At 51.1% G+C, this 24,018-nt stretch overlaps 1 long non-coding RNA gene across 1 annotated transcript; it reads right to left on the reverse strand.

Moving 5' to 3' along the window:
• Positions 1-1,519: 1,519 nt before the first annotated feature.
• Positions 1,520-23,252, reverse strand: LOC132244690 (uncharacterized). The gene is made up of 5 exons (XR_009456427.1): positions 20,912-23,252; positions 19,429-19,553; positions 18,210-18,626; positions 8,657-9,833; positions 1,520-4,104 (listed from the first exon to the last, which is right to left on the reverse strand). It is a non-coding gene; the product is annotated as an uncharacterized LOC132244690 (long non-coding RNA).
• Positions 23,253-24,018: the final 766 nt, after the last annotated feature.

Here is a 24,018-nt window from a genome sequence, read left to right on the forward strand (position 1 = left end):
CCCTCACCAGACCTTGATCTGCCCTCCCATGCCCCTTCCCTCCCCCTTTGCCCCTTCCCCCACTACAGACTTACCAACCAGATGCTGCTCTCCAAGCTGCCTGTCTGCATATCTCCAATCGGATTGGTATTGGCCGATATGGCTTGTTAAAAATTGGCTATTGGTATCAGTCCAAAAAATCTCTATTGATGCACCCATATTAATGATGTTACATCATGTTGGGGAAAAAAAAACTGGAACAGCTCCAGTCAGAGTAGGCAACCCTAGGCCCCCACCACATTGTGTCTGACACCACCCATCACAGGGACTGTGACATCAAAAGGGCCTCCTATTCGGCCAAAAAACCCGCCACTCATCCTACATAGCCCACCCTAAACTACATGACCTATCAGGTAGCAGGGGCTTGTAACCCCTCTAACAACCCATCCCGCCACCCTTGACCAATCAGTGGGAGGTTTCAGAGGCCTCAGACCTGCCGAAGAATGGCACTGAATCCAATTAGAAAGAGAAGGGTGGGGGCTAGGCTTCAAGACCCCACTCTGTTTTCCAAAGCAGACTGTGTGTTTTTCTGAGACTGCGCTAGGCAGACAGAAGCAGATATGGATTCTTACACCATGCTGGTAAGACCCCTTTCTCCTTGCTTTACCACCAAGATTTGTCAGATGCCTGCAAAGAAGGTGTAGTGATAGTTCTGAGGAGGAGGGGGAGATTAAATAGAGCAGCCCCCTAGCCCAAAGACAGCCTGAGATTCTTGAACCTGGTCAGGAAGCCCATGAAAGCATTCTGTAGGCCTGTGAACAGGCTGTGTATGTGGACTAGGTGGCTTTTCGCTGGGGTTTTAATGTTTATAGATAATCTCTACACTTATAGAACTAATTCAGCTCCAACCCAAAACCTCCGTCTCCAAGAAGCACACGCAGAAAGATTCAAAAGCTTATTTCAGAAAATGTGTCTTTCAGTACTGAATAAAGACACAAAGCTATACCTTTGTTCTGTTTTTCTATTTTATAAGGAGTTCTGTTTGAAAAAACCCAGTTACAGGCGGTATTATAACTTAATGTACTTATATTAACACAGACACAAATAACGCCTCTGTTTTTTAAATAATTTTTTACCTTACTGTGGTAAAATTGCATGTAGTTTTCATACCAGCTAAACCCTCTGTAATAAAAATAAAATAATATACTAAGTAAACTATTGTGTATACACATATAAAGTAAAAATAATATATACCAAACTGTTTTAAAACAAAGTTACCATTAAAAATATTTCCATAAAGTTAAACCTTGTATCTCCAAATATGCATATATCAAGCTCTGTTTTAAAACAGTTACCATTAAAAATTATTTTAATAAAAATGAAAGTTAAGACCCTCTAGCTACATAAGCTAGCTTTATCTTTAAAACAGTTACATAGCTAATCCATGCCTGCTTCTAGTTACATAAACTGATTTTATTTTTACAACATGCTCCCTCCCCCTCCCCAAGAAACTGAAGCAAGTGCATGATGCCAGTGAGAATGCATTTTAAAACAGTCTTTATTCCCATCAAATATGTATAATATTTACAGCTTTTTATTGCTAGCACCTCCTTCCCCTAAGAAGGGCTTTTATAATTTCTAGTAACTGCTAAGTCTTGTTGGTTTTATTTTTACAACACACTCACAGGGCTAATTCACCCCCCCCCCCCCAAAAAAAGTAAAGGTAACATCCATAAAAATACATTTTATAACTGTTTTTGCTAAAGCCTTCTCTTAAGCAGGGTTTTATAATCTCTAGTCCCAATTAAACATTCCATATAGGGTATCAGAGGCTTATATTCTTCAGTGATCAAACCATGTAGGGTCTTCAGCAATATGAACTGTGTTTAAAATTGCTATACCCTGAGCTAAATGTTTCTCTGTGAGGTGCAGGCAATTCATGGCATAACCTATTGCACTAATAGCATTTAGATAGCATTTAAAACACTTTCCATACACAGCACAGAGTAAAGGGCATTTTTACACATGTTCTGGGATGCGGCACTGGGTGCTTTAATAGCAAGCCACGCAAATTAAAAGTGCCCGCATCCCCACATGTCCCTGTGCTGAAAAAATGGTGGCGGGGCACTTTGAATTAAAGCTTATTGTAATCTCCCGTGCCTTTCACCTGGGCATCAAGTATGGGGGTTCCTCTCTGACCTCGCCATGGCTTTTAGGAAGAAACAGTTCTGTTAATAGGCTGACTTTCGGTCAGTCCCCCAGCGGGTCTCGCCTGCCATGTCTTTGATGAAAAATAATTTTAACTGGGAGGAAGATGTTCAGTCCCATCCTTCCTGGTGCCTCCCTTTGGTCGTCCCAGCTGTTCTTCCTGTTTGAGGCTCTGCCTCCCCTACACCCCGCCTAACATCAACCAAAGATGTCGTCACTTGTATTGTTGGAGTTGGCATACTGTATGCTTTGGTGCTCCGGCTCTCTGAATTTATGGCCATAGGATCAGGATGGTGTTTTAACCTGAGTGCTCCCTACTGCCCCCTTTTCCTCGTCTATGTGTCACCCTGATTTGTTGCCATTCTGCCTCCCGGTGTGTCGCCCTGTCTTCAGGCTTGGTACTTGCCGTCGGTCAGTCATGTATGGCTTCTTGTCCTACTTGGTCCTGCCAGACTCCAGTCCATGCTGTGCTCATCTGTTGTCCACAGAGACTCTATGGGTAAATCCTCAGGCTCTCTCTGGCCCAGACCTCTCACAGAAACCCCTTCCTGGGGCAACCACTAGGTCCCCTCACTGGGACTAGGTTCTTGCTCTGGCCTCTCTGGGCCGGTTGAAGACCTCACTTCCAGTCCACCCCGCTGGTCTTCTGCCGGGTCTTTTATCCCAGCTCCAGGGGCCTGGCTGACCAATCGGTCCTGGCACGCCACCATAAAGTGTGCCCCCACCAACAGGGGAGCCAGTCCCGGCTCCTTCTGGCTCAGCCGTTTTTTTTTTCTTTTCTTTTTCCCATGGCGGCTCCGCCTGCTGTGGTTTCACTTTCGCCGTGCTCTGCTCCTCATCTGGCAGAGATAAGTTTTTTCCACAATCATCAAATGTGTTTATTTCAAAGTGTTCTGCGACCATTTTTTAGTGCAGGGATGCATGGGGATGCTGATATATGTGACGTGGAAGGCTGCCAGAATGTGTCAATTTCCATGCTCCAGCAAACTTGATCAATCAAGTCTGCTCTGATGTGCTGGATTTCCACATGCATGGCTTCCTTGTCCTGGTTCATCTAAAAAACACCCCACACATTCTTAAAAATGCTTCATTCTCAAACAATATTTCATTATGCCATAAAAAGAAACACACATAAGAGCTTTCATGATCTTTTTTATAGTTTTATGAATATATTAGACAAACACTTCTACAGGATGGTTTGAATATGGATGATCCTGCAGGGAGGTTGGACTAGATGAGTTGCTGAGTTCCCTTCTACAGTTAATAACAGGTGGGGCAGGGGCAAGGGAACCGCTGAGCCACAAGGACCCAGCAGCAACGGCAAAATCCCCATGCCAAAGAGCTCACCAGTGGCATCACAGCACGCCGAGTTGTGGGAGCATGGCAGTGCCAGGATCACCACACCGCGAGCACCACCAGCAACCCCACAACACACACAGCTGTGGGAATGGGGCAGCAGGGGTGAAACTGCCACACTGCATACCCTGTTGGTAGCAACCCAGCCTGTCAAGAACCCCGAGCATGGCAGTGGCAGCAGGTCCGCTGCACCGCGAAACTGACCAGCAATGCTGCAGCATCCCATGCCGCAGGCAACAGGAGCCTGGAGACGGGGCAAAGAAAAAAACCCAGTGCAGGCGTGGATGCACTTTGTAAGTATGTGCCAGCACCGATTTGCCAGCAGGTGCAGCAGGGCAGAGATAAAAGCCCCACGCTGCAAGCCAACAGGGGGACTGGACAGAGGTCCCTGGCAATTGAAGGAAGGCTGCAGTGGGAGCGGAGATCACCAGAAAGATAGCTAGTGGCAGCCTCCCAGTAAGGAGCTGATCCCACAAACTGACTCGGAGGAATCAGTATACTTATCTGAGGAAGAGACCTGGAAGTCCAGCTGTGGAGAGGGCAGAGAGGACAGAGGCGGACCTACAAGTCAAGATGAGAACAATGACTGATAACAATACTGCGTCCGTGCAACACCAGAGTAACAATGGGTTGGCATTAGGTGAGGTGTAGGGGAGGCGGAGCCCCAATATCCTTGTGCTAACAAGTCACCCTAGCACAACACCACTGAGCAGGGAGTAACAATAATCTTCAAGATTAAAATTCCAACAAAGATGTGGCAGATGAGAAGCATTGGTGGTCTAGATAACTGGTGCTCGGGGCAAACTGTCAGCTCACAGGACCGCTGTTAGCTCTAGGTGGCAGGAAAAGCCTAAGCGGGGAACTCAGAACAGGCACAGCAAGTTACACAGGTCTCTAATAAATCTTCCTTCCTGCCTGCCTTCCAGTTATATATCTCAGCTGCTCTTTACTTGGTCAGTAATTCCTTACATCAGTGGTTGCCAACTGGGGGGGTACGCATAGCCCTAGGGGTACTTAAAAGGGTTGTAGGGGGTATGCAGAACAGATGTGGCTGATAAATACCACGTGCATGCATGCAGCCACAGCGCAGCATGTGGGCAGCCAGGAGTGCAGTCTGACCATGTGGAGAGCAGCCAGGTCCAGCTGCTAAATCTGTTTCATAGATTCATAGATTATAGAGTCAGAACGGACCCAATGGATCATTGTGTCTGACCCCCGTGCTCCTGGCAGGAAAGAGGACCAAGGTCAGGCGACCCCAGCCAGGTGTTTGTCAAGCCAGATTGTCACCTGTTGTGGAGGAAGGGGCGTGGGGGGGTGTGCAGATTAAGGCTCCAGCGGTGGGGGAGGGACTGGGGTTGGAGCTGGGGCTGAGGCAGGGGCTACCCAGCTGGGGCAGGTGTGGGACTGAGCTGCACGCGGTGGGTGGGGGGCAGCTTCCGCCACTACATGCACCCCCAGGAGGGCATGAGGGGCTTGTGCCTGTGGATCTGCACATGGGGCAGGGTGGGCTGGGACTGGGGCGGTACCAGGCTCTTCCCACAAGGGGTTGGGCTGGGCTGCACTCAGGGTGGGCAGAGGCAATGCTAGGAGGGGGATGTGGGTGGCTATGGTGAATTCTGGAGTGGCTGCAGCCCCACTCCCAGTGCTGCCACCACCCGCCCCGAGAACAGCCCAGCCCCCCCACTGGCAGGAGCCTGGTGCTGCCCAGCCCCAACCTGCCCCACATGCAGATCCGGGAGTATGACCCCCCCATGCCCTCCTGGGATGAATGCAGTGGCCTGAGCCACGCCCCCCACCCCACCCTGCACTGCCTGGACAAGCTGCTTGCAGCTCCATCCCACGCTTCACCCCGCTGTGCAGTGCCTGCCCCAGCCCCACTCCTTCCCTCACCACAGGGGCCTATGGGAGCAGGGCTACAGGGGGAGCTGTAGCCACTTCAGAATTTGCCATAGCCTTCCCACCCCTCCCCTAGTGCCACCTCTGCCTGCCCCAAGTGCAGCCTGGCCCAGCCCCTGCCAGGAAGAGCCCACTGCTGCCCCAGCCTCAACCTGCAGCCACAGCCCGCCCTGCCCTGCGCACACAGGGGTGATGCATAGGGGGTGCACAGGGGTGCATATGCATCCCCTGAGCGTGGCAGTGCACCCCCTATAAAAAGGCACTGCCGCCATTGGTGGCAGCAGCTGCAGGTAGTCGCCAACCAAGGGTCAGCACTCGCCACCCTGTCCAGCCCTCTGCCGCCACCAGCACCAGCGGTGTCTGCGGGAGCTCCCCCGCTGACTGCTGTCGGGCTCCTGCTGCTGCTGCTGCTGCCACCCAGCTCCCGCTGCTGACATGCCTCCACAGCCGCTGGGGCCATGGGTCATTCATGTGCGCGTATATCCAGGAGAACAAGACCACATGCCCTCCTGGGGGTGCACGTAGCGGCGGGAGCCATCCCCCCCACCCCCCTGCATGTGACTGTCCCATGCCCTGCTCCAGCTGTGCAGCACCTGGCCCAGCCCCACTCCCTCCCTCACCACAGGGGCCTCAATCTGCGCCCCCTCCCCCTCCGTTTAAAAGAAAAAAAATATAAAGGACATTCCTGAGGGTGAAGGTGAACTCCTAACAGGAGCACCAGAACTCATTCCTGATTGCTTAGCCAGGCAAGAGGAGTTCAAGCAGGAGTTTCTAGAGGACCCCAGCTTGGAGGAACTCCAGCAGATGGCTCAGGAGACAGAGTTCACCTGAAATAACAGGGAACAGGTGGTCTGGAATAAGGGACTCCTCTATCGGTTGTGGATACCGAAGAACCAGGCTGAGACCTGGGAGCCCCGTCGCCAGCTCGTAGTACCTCTTAAGTTTAGACAACAGTTGCTTTCCATGGCTCATGATTTACCTTGTGCTGGTCACATGGGCAGGGAACGGATGTGAACTTTTATTGGCCTAGGATTGCCTAGGATGTGACGGACTACTGCAGATCTTGTGAGACATGCCAGCGGACGGGCAAAAGTGGGGACAAGAGAAAGGCTCCCCTACAGTCCCTCCCTATCATTGATCAACCCTTCCAAAGAGTGGGTATAGACATTGAGGGCCCTCTGAGGCATAAGGCTCATAGAGGGAAGAAATACATCCTGACTCTAGTGGATTTTGCAACTCAGTACCCAGAGGCAATTGCCTTGACCTCCACCAAGGCACTGTAGTTGCTGAAGCCCTGACCAAGATCTTCTTTCAGCTGGGCTTCCTCTCTGAGATCCTGACAGACAGGGGTGGGGACTTCCTGGCTGAGGTGATGAGGTGCCTGTGGGAGTGCTGTGGGGTGAAACACCTCAAGACCACAGTCTACCACCCTCAGAGAAACGGGCTCATAGAAAGGTTCAGTGGGACCTTGAAAGGTATACTAAAGGCCTATGTGGACTCTAACCCCAATGACTGGGATGAGAAACTTCCGCATTTGTGCTTTGTCTACCGGGAGATACCCCAGGAGTCCACTGGGTTCTTGCCGTTCAAGTCGATGTTCAGAAGGCAAGTTAGGGGGTCCTCTCAATTTGGTGAGAAAAGAGTGGGAAGGCAAAATCACTTCCACTAAGACCTCTGTGGTAGAGTACGTGCTCAGCTTTCATCAGAAGCTAACTGACATGATGAAGACAGCATGAGACTCCCAGGAGAAGCAAAGTGTCTGGTATGATGTAAAGGACACTTATGTACCTTTGAACAAGGTGATAAGGTCATGGTTTTCCTGGCACTAAAAACAGACAAGCTGCAAGAAGCTTGGGAAAGTCCTCATGTCATCCTGGACAGGCTGGATGATGTGACTTATGTAGTGGTCAGGAGCGAGTCAGATAAAAAGCCTAAAATTGTGCACATAAACATGCTTAAACCATACTTTAATAGAGGTGATGTGATATTTTGGATTTCCTCAGCCGAAGGAGCACCTGAGGACCCAGAGTAGCCAGTCATCTATGGTGACTGGGATAGAGAGGCAGGAATAGAGGAGCTCCACCTGCCAGATCATCTGCCCTCCCAGGACAAGGACAAGCTACTCGCAGCACTCAAGGACTTTGAGACAGTGTTCTCCAACAAACCAGGTAAAACAAACACTCTAAGGACACGGGCAGCCATCGCCCTATCCAATCCAGACCACACGCAGTTAATGCGAAGGTGATGCTAGAAATAAAGCAGGAGCTCACAGAGATAAGAGAGTTAGAGGTAATCCATCCTTCAATGAGTCCCTGGGCCAGCCCGGTGGTACTCGTCCGGAAGCAGGATGTGACCATCCAGTTCTGTGTGGACTATAGGCAGCTGAATGCTATTACCACCCTTGATGCTTATCCTATACCTAGGACAGACTCTTTGCTTGATCGCCCGGGCCCAGCCAAGATCATCTCTACTCTCAATCTGTCCAAAGGATTCTGGCAAATGGCACTGGATCTGGACACCATAGCAAAGTCTGCCTTTACTACACTTGTGGGACTGTATGAGTTTACAGTTTTACCTTTTGGTATGTGCAACTCTCCTGCATCTTTTCAAAGACTGATTAATAACCTGTTACAAGAATGTGAGCAGTTTGCCATGGCTTACATAGATGACATTGCTGTCTTCAGTCAGGACTTTGAATTGCACCTGATGGCATTTTGTGCTAAAATTCTTGCCTAACATCTCTCTCAACTATACATTTGTCCAATAAAAAATATTACCAAAATATCCTGCTGGTCACATATTCCCTGGCCCAGGGTTGCTCAACCTACCAGTGATCCAGTCTGCAGAGCCACAGGTTCAGAAATTTGGCAGCAGGGAAGCGTGAATCCCAGAGACATGGCAATTAACCCTGCCATCGCTCACCTGCTGCAAAATTTCCAGATCCATGGAAAGCCCTGTGAACTGGATGGCACAGCCCCATATGCCAGATTGTGCTGGTTTGGGTTGCAGCAGGATCTGGCACGTGGGACAACACCCATAGACCAACCCTGCGTGCTGACCCCACATGCAGAATTTGGCCTGTGGACTGGCTCCACACTACTCATCTGGCCCACAGGATCAGGTATGTTGAACACCACTGCTCTGGACAATCACATTTGCAACAACATTACTTTTTTACAAGAAAATCACTCCCACAAAAATCATCTAAATTAGTTACCTCAGTAGAGTCCCTTGGGACAGAGTTGTCCATGCTCTCCACAGGCGGCTCTGATATGGACTGCTCGAGTTCTGTCACGGTCTCTGGTCTTGTTTTGGTAAACTTGGCACCCATCTCACACTCCTGAATCTCCTCCATGTCTGCCTCTGCTTGTCTTAGCACAATCTCAGACAAACTCAAGGGTCACTCTGGAGGGGCAAGAGCAGTTTGGGACCTGATAGGTCATAACTGTACCACGTGGTCTAGGGTGGGTCTTGCAGCATGAGGGGGTGGGCTTTGGGGGTCTGCGTGGGCTGTCCTTCTGATGTCATGGACCATGTGGTGGTGGTGTCACACCCCATGTGACTGGGGGGGTGGGGTCGGAGTTGCTGATGTCACACACCACATGACGGGGGGTGCAGGTGGAGTTGCTGATGCCATGCACCATGTGACTGGGGAGGGGGCAGGGTTGGTGATGTCACACACCACGTGACTGGAGTTAGGGGGTGGGGCTGGCGACGTCACGCACAATGTGTCTGAGGTCAGGGGTGGGGCTAGTGATGTCATGCACCGTTTAAAGGGGGCAGGGCTAAGGGGCGGTACTTCTGGTCCCGCCAACCTGTCACATTTGCATTGAAGGGCGGTGAGCCTATATACTACTATGGATACATCAGAGACATCCTTAAGGGCTGTCCTGACCCAAGAAGACACTGGAACTGAAAGACCCGTGGCGTACGCGAGTCCTAAGCTGCTCCCTGCAGAGACACAGTATGCTACAATAGAGCAGGAATGTTTAGCGATCCAGTGGGCCATGGAGCATTTCCGCTACTATCTGATGGGGAGGGAATTCAGGCTTATAACAGATCATGCACCCCTCCAATGGTTAAGCAGGGCCAAAACTAATAAGGCCTGAATAACCAGGTGGGCCCTGGCCCTGCAGCCTTTCAAATTGCAAATAATACATCACCCAGGGAAAAATAACACCATGGGGGATTTCTTATTTAGGTGCGAGACCAAAGACAGAACACCAGATACAGTAAACCAGACAACGAAGCAGTGATGGATACAAGGTAGGAGTCCAGGCCCAAGACTCGAAACGCCACAACGCATCTTAAGGGGAGTGTTGTGTCTCAGGGAAAGACAAGCAGAGGCCCTGGAACACTGTCCTGTGGCAGGATCCAAGGCAGGGCCAACCCATCTAGAAAAGAAAGAGAAAAGCCCTAAAGGCAGGCATACATACATTTTTTAGGAAAAACGGAGCTGGATGAGCAGCGCCGAGATGAACTGCCTGCGCGATTCATCAGCCGCTTTTATTGCCAGCTGGGAACGGCGCTGGCTGATGATGTCAGCAAAAATCACCACCCGGCTGATTTAAAAGCTGGCGGTAGGAAAATGGAAGGGGCAGCACCACCGGGACCAGGAGCAGAGGCTGCTCCCTGGGCTGCACACAGGCCATGTCATGTCGGCAGCCCAGGAAGGAGTCAAGGAGGGACCTGATGGAGGAGTCCCAGATCCACTGAAGGAGGCAGCACACTAGCCCAGCAGAGCAGCTGGGCAAGGAGGACGGTGTCGAGGGACTTTGGGAGCCACAGATGCCAGACCTGTGAGTGAGGGTGGGGTCTGCTCCCTTTTGGGGTCTCTGGCGCGCCAGCTGGAGGAGCTCCAGGCCACAGTCCAGAGACTGCGTGCCATCAGGGACTGCGAGCAGGAGATAGACTCCTACTGCCAGGCCCTTCTCCCCCGGGAGGCGGAGGGTAGACCACAGTCTCCCTCCAGGCCAAAGGAGGACTCTGAGACTTCCCGCTCTGTCCAGCCAGGGGCATGGACCACGGTGGTCAAGGGCCCTAAGGCCTGCCGCACCAAGGCCCCTGCCCCACCGGAGCTGAGCAACAGGTACGCACCTCTTGCCGCTCCAGCAGAGCCTGCTGAGTTGCCGGCTCCAGCAGGCAACATGGGCCCAACTGCAGCTCCCGCCCCTGCTCTCCCCAAGACAAAACGTAAGGTGTTTGTAGTGGGAGACTCCCTCCTGAGGGGGACTGAGGGGGCAATCTGCCGCCTCGACCCCTTAGCCCGGGAAGTCTGCTGCTTCCCGGGGGCCGGCATCCGGAACATTGTGGAGAGGATCTCTGAGCTCCTCAAACCCACAGACCACTATCCCATGCTCGTTATTCATGTGGGCACCAATGACACGGCTCGGAGTGCTCCCAGCCGGGTCATGAGGTGCTACAGGGATTTGGGAGCGGGGCTAAAGGGTCTGGGGGTACAGGTGGTGTTCTCGTCGATCCTCCCAGTCTCAGGCTATGGGCCGAGGAGGGAGAGGAGGATCCATGTGGTCAACCAAAGACTGCGGCTCTGGTGTCGTCGGGAAGGCTTTGGCTTTCATGACCACAGCCCGCTCTTTGGTGAGAGAGGCAGTGAGCTGCTGGGAAGAGATGGCCTCCACCTCTCTCCCCTAGGGAGGAGGCTCTTCTCAGCCAGACGCGCTGACCTGCTCCACCGGGCTTTAAACTAAGCCCGCTGGGGGGCGGGGGGACTACCGCCACTGCTGGCCCGCTGAGCAATCCTTGCAAAGCCAGCAGTTCAAGGCACTTAAGGGAGCCCACCCCTGCCCCAGCCCTGGTAAAATCTGTGGGCAAGGAAGGAGCCCCCCAGGGGGCACTTGCCTGCCTGTACACAAATGCCAGGAGCTTGGGGAATAAGCAGGAGGAACTCATCCTCCTGCTCAATGCAAATAATTACGATGTCATAGGGATAACGGAAACCTGGTGGGACTCCACCCATGACTGGACCACGGGTACAGATGGCTATACCCTGTACAGGAGGGATCGTGTAGATAAAAGGGGCGGGGGTGTAGCTCTCTATGTTAAGAAAAGCTACACGTCCCTGCAAGCCGATATTGGCGACCAGGGTGGACGGCTGGAGACCCTCTGGGTTAAAATCCGTGGGGAACACGGCACAGGGGACACAATGGTGGGAGTCTACTACAGACCTCCCATCCAAAGTCCTGAGCTTGACCAGGAGTTTGCCCGGGAACTGGCTGAGGCGGCATGCTCCAGGACCATGGTTGTCATGGGTGACTTCAATTACCCGGACATCTTGTGGGAGGATTGCTCAGCAAAATCTGAGTGGTCGCAAAGCTTCCTCTCATGCGTGGATGACCTCTACCTGACTCAAGAAGTCTATGGGCCAACGACAGGCAAAGCGCTGCTCGACCTGGTACTGGCTACTGGGGATGACCTAGTCGGCGACCTAGTGATCGATGGGAAGCTGGGTGACAGCGACCACGAGCTGATCACCTTCACCATCTGCTGAAAAGCTGGCAAGTCAGTCAGCAACATGGAAGTCCTTGACTTCAGGAAAGCCGACTTTGACAAGCTCAGGAGGCTTGTCAGTGAGGCCCTAAGGGACCATTGACCATGGGGAGAGGGGAGTTCAAGAAGAGTGTTTGCTCCTCAAGGGAGCGATCCTCAATGCACAAACTAAGTCTATTCCATCTCGGAGGAGAGGCAGCAAGAGGGCACAGCAGCCCCCCTGGCTCTCCAGGGACCTAGCAGACCTCCTGAGGCTAAAAAGAAAGGCCTACAAAGGATGGAGGATGGGAGTCACCTGCAAGGAGGATTATTCTGCACTGGTCCGGTCCTGTAGGGAGCAGACCAGGAAAGTCAAGGCTGCAACTGAACTCCAGCTAGCTTTGAGCATCAAGGACAATAAAAAGTCCTTTTTCAGATATGTGGGGAGCCGGAGGAAAAGCAGGGGCAACGTTGGACCCCTGCTGAACCAGATGGGGCAACTGACAACTGACACCCAGGAAGAAGCCAACCTATTAAATAGGTACTTTGTGTCGGTCTTTCATCAGTCCCATGGGACGCCCATGCCCGCTATGGGACAGGGATGTCCGGGTGAGGGCGATCCCCTGCCCTCCATTGATGCTGACTTCATGAAGGAACATCTTGAGAAGCTGGATACCTTCAAGTCAGCCGGCCCTGACAATCTTCACCCCAGGGTACTCAAGGAGCTGGCGAGCATCATAGCCCAGCCTCTAGCACAGATCTTTGAAAACTCTTGGCGCTCTGGTGCAGTGCCCGAAGACTGGAAGAAGGCCAATGTGGTGCCTATCTTCAAGAAAGGGAGGAAAGTGGATCCGGCTAACTATAGGCCCATTAGCCTGACTTCTATCCGGGGGAAGATCTTAGAAAAGTTTATTAAGGAGGCCATCCTTAATGGACTGGACGACGCCAACATCTTAAGGGATAGCCAGCACGGGTTTGTTGCGGGTAGATCTTGCTTGACCAATCTCATTTCCTTCTATGACCAGGTGACCTATCACCTGGACAAGGGAGAAGAGATTGATGTCATATATCTTGACTTCAAAAAATCCTTCGATCTGGTTTCCCACGATCGCCTCTTGGAGAAACTGGCCAATTGTTGCCTTGGGTCCTCCACGATCCACTGGCTGGAAAATTGGCTCCGTGGTCGGACCCAGAGGGTAGTAATTGATGGAAGTCACTCATCGTGGTGTCCTGTGACCAGTGGGGTCCCCCAAGGCTCTGTCCTTGGACCCATACTGTTCAACATCTTCATTAATGATGTGGACACTGGAGTCAGAAGCGGACTGGCCAAGTTCACCAATGACACCAAACTTTGGGGCAAAGCATCCACACCAGAAGACAGGTGGGGGGTTCCAGGCTGACCTGGACAGGCTCAGCAAGTGGGCGGACGAGAATCTGATGGTGTTCAACACCGATAAATGAAAGGTTCTCCACCTTGGGAAGAAAAACCTGCAGCATCCTTATAGGCTCGGCAGTGCTATGTTGGCTAGCACTATGTAAGAAAGAGACTTGGGGGTCATCATTGACCACAAGATGAACATGAGCCTGCAGTGCGATGCTGTGGCTAGTAAAGCGACCAAAACGCTGGCTTGCATCCATAGATGCTTCTCAAGCAAATCCCGGGACGTCATTCTCCCCTTGTACTCAGCCTTAGTGAGGCTGCAACTGGAGTACTGCGTCCAGTTTTGGGCTCCACAATTCAAAAAGGATGTGGAGAAGCTTGAGAGAGTCCAGAGAAGAGCCACGCGCATGATCAGAGGTCAGGGAAGCAGACCCTACGATGACAGGCTGAGAGCCCTGGGGCTCTTTAGCCTGGAAAAGCGCAGGCTCAGGGGTGATCTGATGGCCACCTATAAGTTTATCAGGGGTGACCACCAGAAACTGGGAGAACGTTTGTTCACCAGAGCGCCCCAAGGGATGACGACTAGGTCGAATGGTCATAAACTACTACAAGACCGTTTCAGGCTGGACATAAGGAAGAATTTCTTGACTGTCCGAGCCCCCAAGGTCTGGAACAGCCTGCCACCGGAGGTGGTTCAAGCACCTACATTGAACACCTTCAAGAGCAAACTGGATGCTTATCTTGCTGGGATACTGTGACCCCAGCTGACTTCCTGCCCTTTGGGCGGGGGGCTGGAATCGATGATCTTCCGAGGTCCCTTCCAGCCCTAATGTCTATGAAATCTATGAAGACCCCACACCCCAACTGTTCCTTTTCTTTTCTCTCTCTCAAATTGTTTTAAGTTTTGCAGAGCCCCAGAGCAGAAAGAGGGGTCAAGGGCAGCTTCTTCAGGCCAGGAGGAGTCTAAGCAGCACAACAGGCAGCAGTGTAGGGAAGGAAGACCCGGCACTTCGACTAGGGCTGGTCCAATATCCCGGGGGGTGTCTTGCATGGGAAGAGGCCAGGTGATGAGCAAGGGGAAGAGGCAGACGGAAACAGCTGAAGAGCGAGTTTACAATCCAATGCCAGGTCATCCTGAGGGTTAGCGCATGGCCAGGGTATAAGGGAGAAAATTAAGGGCAGTGCCTGACCCGCGAGGAGCTGTGAGAAGGAACCCTAGCACTAAAGGAAAAGATCAAGTCGTGGCAGATGAGTAGTGGAGCTTCCTTTAGGGTGAACGGGACCCAGCGCCAAGGCTGCTGGAACACACCCTGCAGCTGGCACCCGGTGCATGCTCCAGAGTGGCAAGACAGCGCCTCCATGAGGCCAGATGGGTGCAGTAAGATAATATGAAAAAGTACAACACCTCTGTTCCTGAACAAGATTAAACTAGTGCCAACAAAGAGAAAGACTTTAATGTATGAAAAAGGGAAGCCACTCTTCTTGGGCTCATTAAATACAAAGTGATGCAGTAACAACTACTGGCCAAAAAAATCTGACAATAATGAAAAATAAGGTTCATCCTGTGCTGGCAAAAGACAATGTGGTATTCTTAGGTATTTTTAGGCTTGTAAACAAATATATTTTCAGGTTCATTTACAATGAGTTGAGACCATAACATCTGTAAATAAAGAACATCTAAGCATTTTCTTTCATGTCAGAAAAACAACTGAGGAAAAATACTTTGAGACAGTAATAAAGAATTTCCCTATAGATCAGCATTTCCCAACCAGTGTGCTGTGGCACACTGGTGTGCCGTGAGGCATTTCCAGGTGTGCTGTGGAATTTTGGACTGGAGCCACGCCCCCTGCTTCTTGGAGCCATGTCCCCTGCGTGCTGCCACCGTGAACATACCGACAGATGGGGGGTATGGCTCCAGCCAGTGATTTGCATCTGTGTTCAGCCGGGCAATCCTCATCCCAATCCGCGCCAGCTGCTCAGCCCCCCCTCCCCCGCTCCTCCTCATTTGGCTGGTGTGCTGCAGGATGGGAGAGGCCCAGTAAGTGTGCTGCTGGAGCCAAGAGGTTGGGAAATGCTGTTATAGATATCTTTACTTGTAGTAAACCACACAGTGCAAGACAAAGATAATACCATTAAGTACATGTGTAGCTATTCACTAAACCAGATGTGTCCAACCTTTTTGAATGTGGGGCTGGATCATGAACTTTTTATCACCCAGTGGGCCGGCGAGCTACATTCAAAGACCTCACAGGAAGCGGTATCACGTGACATTTGACACCAATGAAGTTGCAGGAAGTGATAATGAAATGGGTCTAACCAGTTCAAAACTCTCCCTCTACAGCACCCACCTCTGCCACTGTTCGGGAAAGGATACTAAGCTAGATGGACCATTGGGCTGACCAAGCATGGCACTTTTTATGCTCTTATGTTCTTTGGCTGAGCTTCCAAACTATGGCTGAGATTTGCAAAAAGGGATAGATAGGCATGTTACAAAGTTGTCATAAAAGATTTGGAGCCCTCTAAATCCCATTCATTTTAATGGAAGTTGGCCTTTTGACTCAGCTTTGAAAATCTCAGCCCAAGGTGCCAACCAAATAAGTCAAAATTTATTTTGCATTTCTATGCAGTGCATCTATGTGGGGCTCTCCAAGCATTTTACAAACATTAAATGAACCTCAGGACATTCCTGCTTTTCAGAAGAAATGTGGTAGTGAGGACATTCTGGGAACATCTCTCACTCTCTGTGTGTGATCTGCTTCTACTGTCTTTGGACCACCCTAGAAGGGCCCTCACTGGCTCATTTCCAGTTCAGAGCAGGTAAAGTGTAAGTGGGCAGGAAGGGCTTATTTTTTGGCAGCAGGTTTGAGTGGCTTGAAGCTAGTGAAGATGTATCCACAATTCGTCACTGACCAGAGTGGAAACACAGTTGTCCTCACTTATTAACATGACTCCAAGGCCCTACACTGTCTCTGCCTACATGTTGTTCTCATGTGCTCTTGTTTTCCTAAATCTCATGAGAGTAGAGGATTCCCATCATGCCTCCTGGACTGCCGTCACCGGATGGCTGTCCTGGTTCTAAGGTTGTGCTTCTAACTCTTTCGTGGCCTCTTTCCGGGTGCACACTTAGAACTCCGGCTTTTCCTTCCCGCCCATTTTGCTGAATTGTGATTATTCCCAAGGGGCATGAATTCAGTTCAGTGGCTATGATTCTGCTTTCTCATACAGAGGCAACGACTCTCAGAAAGTATGGCATATTTTAGTAGGATAAAAACATTTTAAGGCCAGACAGAAAGCAATAAGCAGTCTTTACTCACATGAGCTTACCAGGTATCAACCACCTGCTACTTGGGTTCCTGGCAGGTATAGACACAAGTTTATTAGCACGTTGTTCCAGAGTGAGTCTCTGTGCCATAGCGTACATCAGGTCTCAGATCTAGGGAGCCTGACCCCTCCCCAGCCATAGGCTGGTCACATTATACCAACCTGCTGGCCAGTGCAGACCTGGCTGGGCTCCTCCCATCCCCAGCAGCACGTGAGAAGCTGGCTTCAGCTGCGTGCCACTTTTCCTGGTCGGTGCTGACCCAGCTGGGTCCATCCCATCTCGAGCAGCACGCAGCTGAAGCCGGCTTCACACGAGCTACTGGGGACAGAAGGAGCCCAGCCGGGTCTGCACTGGTCAGCAGAAGCAGCAGCGGAGCCATGTGCCGCTCGGGACAGGACAAGCCCAGCCGGAGCAGCAGGGGCTGAACTGCATTTTGCCCCTGCCTATGCCAGTGAGTCCCGAGCGGCGCATGGCTCCACCGCCACTTCTGCTGGCCAGTGCTGACCTGGCCGGGCTCCTCCCATTCCCAGCAGCACGTGGGAATCTGGCTTCAGCTGCATGCTGCTCCAGATGGGACAGACCCACCCGGGTCGGCATCATCCAGAAGCAGCAGTGGAGTCGTGTGCCGCTCGGGACTGACCGGTGCAGGTAGGGGGAAAGTGCAGCTGAGCCCCTGCTGCTCCGGCTGGGCTCATCCTGTCCCAAGAGGCACATGGCTACTCCTCTTCCCACATGCACCACGTCGGCAACGTCAAGCTGACGCGGTGCGTGTGGGAACCTTGTCCCTTCCCCAGCCCTTCAGCAGCCATTAGGAAGCTGCTAAAGGGCTGGGGGAGGGACAAGGGGTGGGAACAAAAGTAAACTGTGTTTACCTTCATTTCCCATCACAGCACCGCAGGCCACAGAAAACGGCTTGGCGGGCCACATGGTGGCCCGCGGGCCGTATGTTGGACAAGTCTGCACTAAAATGCATAATTAAATGGAAATGCTGGAGAAGGCCATCTCTGGGCAGCATAATCATACATCTGAATGGAGATGCATAGTTTTCAAAACTGGACAATAATAAGAACTATCACCTTTTGGAATTACAGCAAAACTGTAGCTACGTCACCAAGTGTTCTATTCGTATTGACCAGTAGAACTATTGAGAATCACTATTTGGAATATTTTTTGTGTAGAAGCACTGCAAAATATCAGGAGACAAATAATGTAAACAGTGTGCTGAAATATAGTGCTGGCATCCTTGTCCTAGCAAAAAGATATGATGAATCATTCAGAAATGGCTCTTTGCATGCTTCTTTTTCTCCTGCTGATGTAAAGCTTTGTACATTCTGGACAAAGATTTGGGAAATTAAATAATCTAATAATATTGTTTTACAATGTTGTAGTCTCCCTAGAAATTATATGCACAGTTGTAAAGGTCTGCAACATAAAATGTATATGTTTATATAGGAAGACAAAGAATTATAATAAAATCATCTGATATATGTAAAATATATTGCATACAAAACCCCCTCCATGTTAAAACCTAGGTGTAAATTCAAGCACTCTACAGTTAGAAAATGGTTGATTCCAAGTTACCTGTGGATTCTTAATTGTGTCTATTTGTGATTCAGTTTCATGCATTTAATGAAGCAGAAGTTCTGAGGAAAAAATAAGTAACTCTGTTATTAAAGATTGTATTATAAAGCATAAACAGAATAAGGTCAAATTAAAAGTAGCCCATGCTACTTTTATAGATGGCATTTTCAATTATTTGATTTTTGTGTGCCAATGAGAAATGTCTTTCCTTGTAGCCCTAGGAATAGGAACTCTTTCTCTTGATCTATGCAGCTGATCAGGCGAGTTTTGGGAACGGGAAATCTTCTTTAGGGGAGGAGAAATGGGCAAGACGAAGGCTTGTCACATGTTCACTGTTTATTTCTTACAAATAGCTCTCCATGTTTTAACACATCATCCTTTTCTTTGCTGAGGGAATATTTCACAGGAAAGAAATACCTACAGAAAAGTCAGACACATACAAGAAAGTTTTGGAAAAAAGCAAGTTGGAGCTTTTGAGATCTCCACATGCTGGAAGACTTTGTGTAAGAGCAATAATAAGCTGACTGACCCCTTTCTAACATCACAGATAGATCATGGATTGTTAGATAATAGAATCAGCATGAGCTAGATAGGGTTCTAGTGATAGCAGAGCTGTATTACCATGGCATATCACTTGAGCTAATTTTAAGCTAGCAGAGGTATTTCTACACAGCAGGACACTGATGCATGTAGCCATTCCCACAGTGATAAGATAAAATGCTTTTGTGAATAATTCCTAAACTAAGTGAAAGAGAGGCTGTTCTTTGGGATTTCCATACATGATATAGATCAGTCCTTCTCAACCTTTTTAGACTAAAGGCACCCCTCATCAGGCTCAAATCAGAAAATGCCAGCTCTTAGCTTTCCCTTGTTTTTTGACCACAGCAAAATAATTGAGCAGTCTTTCTGCTGCAAAGAACTCCGAAAGACCACAATGAGTCAGAATGTTTTTGACATCATGGATTCCTACTGCATTTACATGAATTCAAGATGAGCCCCTCCCCACCCATTTAACATGCAGGGAAAAAAGTCCCTCACATTGGATTTGAGTACAAGGTGGATGGGGGACAGGTGACTGCTGCAACTATGACTCTGGCCCCAATCGAGGGTTGGAGTTAAAGCCACAGCCACTCCCACCCCCCTGCTGCCTCTTCCCCCTTTGCCTGCCACCTCCCACAGCCTCTTACCCACCACCTCCCTTGTCACCACTGCTGCTCACCTTCTGGCTCCAGCTCCAGCAGGTCTTTGACATCACTCAGTCCATTTTTTTTTCCTGGCACAAAATCTGAAATTCTCCACAGGACTCACAAGACGGAAGAACATGAAAGAGGTTGGAGAGCTCAGCTGGGGAAAAAAAACCAGGTAAAGTTTGGCTCCAGACATCTTTGCTTTCCACAATGGGGTTTTCCTGCCCCATTCTACCCTCAGAGGTCAGATGGTTCAATCTGCTGGGCTGTTTATTGTACAGGATTTGCGTCCTTTCCCACCATAACCCCAACTTCCCTGGAGCAGGTCAGCCACTGTTCAGACAAACTCTGGAGCTTGCAGGTGTTAGTCTGTATATGAATACATCCAGCTCCCTGTATTGTTGTAGAGTGTAATTGAGGGAACACCCCAAAAATACATCCACAAGAAGCTCTCTGCTCAAGGCCAACTAAACAAGTATCTGATGGTCTGAAATTAGGAGCCAAAGAAAATCATAGAATCATGGAAAATTTGGGTTGGAAGGTACCTCGGGAGGTCATCTAGTCTAACCCCTTGCTCAAAGCAGGACCAGCCCCAACTAGATCATCCCAAGCTTTGTCAAGCTGGGTCTTAAAAACCTCCAAGGATGGAGATTCCACCATCTCTCTAGGTAACCCATTTCAGTGCTTCACCACCCTCATAGTGAGAAAGTTTTTCCTAATATCCAATCTAAACCTCTGTTGCTGCAACTTGAGCCCATTGCTCCTTGTTGTCATCTGTCACCGCTCAGTACCATCTAGCTCCATCCTCTTTGGACCCACCCTTCAGGTAGTTAAAGGCTGCTATCAAATCCCATCTCAGTCATCTCTTCTGCAGACTAAATAAACCCAGTTCCCTTAGCTTCTCCTCATAAGTCATGTGTCTCAGCCCCTGAACTATTTTCATTGCCCTGCGCTGGACTCCAACTTGTCCACATCCTTTCTGTAGTGGGGGGGTCCCAAAACTAAACACAGTGCTCCAGAGGTGGCCTGACCACTGCAGAACAGAGCAGAATATCTTCACTGGCTGCCAACTAGACCAGTGATTCTCAATCTTTTTTGTACCTGGACCCATTTGTAAACAAAGTTGGCCAGTCCTGACCCAGTGCCCCATATTCCCGACCTGCTGCCCCCAGTGTGTGGGGCAGGGGGTGGGTGTGTGGGACAGAGAGGGGTGTGTGGAACGTGGAGGGCCCCCAGGCAGCCCCCTTGCACACTGGAACTCTGACAGTCTGCAAGGGAAAAGCCACGGTTTCCCACAATTTTCTCCTTTGATGGAGAATCCATTTTTAAAGTTTATTGATACATTTTTTAAGTTTGTTTGCGACCCTTTTATATAGTCTTGTGACCCACTTTTGGGCCCTGGCCCATGGGTTGAGAAACACTGAACTAGACATTAAGGCACTGATTATTACCCATTGAGCCTGACAATCCAGCCAGCTTTCTATCCACCTTACAGTCCATTCATCCAACCCATACCTCCTTAGCTTGCTTGCAAGAATTGTGTAGGAGATGGTATCAAAAACCTTGCTAAAGTTAAGATATATCTTGTCCACTGCTTTCCTCACATCCACAGAGCCAGTCATCTCATCATAGAAGGCAATCAGGTTGCTCAGGCATGACTTGCCCTTGGTGAATCCATGCCAACTGTTCTTAATCACACTCTTCTCATCCACATGCTTAGAAGTAGATTCTTTGAGGACCTGCTCCATGATTTTTCCAGGGACTGATGTGAGGCTGGCTGGCCTGTAGTTCCCTGGATCCTCCTTCCCTTATAGGAAGGGACCAGGGAGAGAGAAGTAGAGAAGCTCCTCTTCTGTGTCCCTAACTTCTCAGCAAATTCTGTCCAGGCATGGTAATCTGGTGGGCGATCAGGGTCATTTTGGTAAAGTTAAGGTGAGGTAGGTTTTAAAATCAGGCTTCAGCATCAATTAAAGAATGACAACGCTGCCAGACTGCTGTTGCTTAGGAATACATACATATTTTATTAGCAGGGATCCAGGTTTTCTGTTTCCCATGGAAAAATGGAGTAAACCACGGATTTTACCTTTTACCAGAAGCAAACGTGGATTTCTCATTTTATAAGAGAAGCCTGTGGATTTTTCCATTTTGGAATTCCCTGCAGGCTGGCAGAGTTCCAGCCTGCAGGTAGCTGTGGCGGAGCAGGAGGAAGGCAGAGAGACAGGGGGTGCCATGTGCATGGGCATGCATCTGGCCCCAGGCAGCCTGCAGAGCAGCTCCAGCAGGTATGTGGGGAGAGAGGGAGCTGGGCAGGGCTGAGGCTGAGGATGCTGCCCAGCTGGGTGGGGCATGGGGCCCAGGCCCATAATGCATGGCTGCAGGTCCCCAGTAGGGAGAAAGACTGGGCTGTGGGTGGGTTGTCTGGGGGAGAGGGAGAGCCGGCTCCCTGCTGCCACACACACTCCTGGGGGGCAGGGGGGACCTGCACCCCCCAGAGCTGTACTCAGGGCAGGCGCAGGCTGTGGGCTCTCACCTTGCTTCACTGCCCACTGTCCTCAGCCACACCAGATCATGTCCTCTGGCCTCTGGAGCCTGGAGGACGTGACCTGGCATGGCTGGGGACAGTGGGGCTGCATGGGGATCTCCTTGCCACCACTCCCCACCTCTGCCCTGGTGATGCACCTCCAGTGCTTTGAGGGGCACGGCCCCCATGCCGCTGACCTCACTGCAGCCCTGCATGTAGGAAGCGCGTCACTGGGGTGGGGTCGGGAGCGGGGGGCAAACAGTGGTGAGGAGATCCCTGCGCGGCTCCGCTGCTGCCTGCCACACCAGGTTGTGCCCACCAGGCTCCGGAGGCCCCAGGAGAGGGAAGCAGGGTGGCAGGTAACAGCAGACCTGTGCGGAGAAGCTGCTAGCCACTGTTCCCTGCCACCCTGCTGAAGCACTATAGTGGATTTGCTATACATACAGAAGCTGGTGCCTTCCACATATCCTACAGATATAAATGTCCCTGGCCATACTCCTAACAGTTTAGACTAGGCCAAGCTCCTGGGAGTCCACAATATTGGCAGTACAGACCTCAGGAATCTGTAACAGTGCTTGATCCCTGAGCCCAGCTTTTGTCCCCCTCCTGCCTCTATCCCCACTCCAGGCCCTGAGGCAGCATCTTAATATTAGTCTTGCTTTAATGTACCTTAGGTATAATGTGCTTTTTCTGGCCTGGGGATGGTATGTTAAATCTGAGTTCTACTGTACATTCATTCATGAATCCAGGACCTGAGATATCATAGAATTATAGAAAATTAGGGTTGGAAGGGACCTTGGGAAGTCATCTAGTTCAACCCCCTGCTCAAAATAGGACCATCCCCAAGTAGATCATCCCAGCCAACGCTTTGTCTAGCTGGGTCTTAAAACCCTCCAATCTCTCTGAGTAACCAGAGACAGGCTCCAGGAGCGGCAAGAGACGTGCTCTCCCAAAGCCCCCCAGTGACCCCCCAGCAGCAGCAGAGCACCCCGCTGACCCCCAGCACAGCCGGAGGTAAGTGGGGCCTGTGGTGGAAGGGGGTTAACCCCAGGTAGTGGGAGGAGGCAGCTGAGTGGGCTGAGGAGGGTCTCGCCCCGCCCCAGCCCCTACTTAGCCCAGCCCCCCAGGGAAAGTGTAGTGAAGGGGAGAGGGTACTTAGCAGTCCCTCTCTGCTGGGGCAGGGTCCCCTAAATCCTGGGCAGGGTCCCCCTTAGCCCAGGAACAGCATAACCCCAACAGCGGGCCCACTGTGCATGCGCGCAGTTTAAAAGGGAACACCAAAGCAAAAAAAAAAACAGACAGGCTCCAAAAGTGACGAGAGACATGCGGGTGAAAGCCCACTGTGCCCCCACTCCCCTGAAACCCCCCAGTGACCCCCAGCAGCCGCAGAGCACCCCGCCAACCCCCAGCACAGCCGGAGGTAAGCGGGGCCTGTGGTGGGAGGGGGTTAACCCCAGGCAGCAGGTGGAGGCAGATGAGCAGGCCGAGGAGGGTCTCACCCTGCCCCAGCCCCTTCTTCGCCCAGCCCCCCAGGGAGCCACATGACCGGAGCCTTGCGAACAGGCTGCACAAAAAGGCATGCTTGATTGCCGGAGTTAGTGCGGAGTTTGCGCAGGAGGCCTCGAGGCCCTGCCCGTGCGCCCTAAGGAAGGCAGTCCCAGCCACAGCCAGCCTACCAGTGGCATGCTGCAGATGGGCACACACCGCAACCCGAGGGCCCTCTTGGGGTCTGCGGCCCCAACTCTGGCTTCTCAGAGGCCTCTACCCAGACAGAGCCCCTGGTTTCAGGCTCCACGCAGACGGAGCCTCTGGCTCTCGGCTGTGGGGGCTGCCTCTCTTTTTCAGGCTCTGGGGTCTGGGAGCATGGCCACCTCCCCTTGTGAGGTCTGCTCCCTTTTGGGGTCTCTAGTGTGCCAGCTGGAGGAGCTCCAGGCCACAGTCCAGAGACTGCGTACCATCAGGGACTGCGAGCAGGAGATTGACTCCTACTGCCAGGACCTTCTCCCCCAGGAGATAGAGGGTAGACCACGGTCTCCCTCCAGGACAAGGGAGGACTCAGGGACCTCTTATTTTGTCCAGCCAAGGGGATGGACCAAGGTGG

Source organism: Alligator mississippiensis, chromosome 13 (assembly GCF_030867095.1).
Source record: "Alligator mississippiensis isolate rAllMis1 chromosome 13, rAllMis1, whole genome shotgun sequence".
NCBI classification, from domain to species: Eukaryota; Metazoa; Chordata; order Crocodylia; family Alligatoridae; genus Alligator; species Alligator mississippiensis.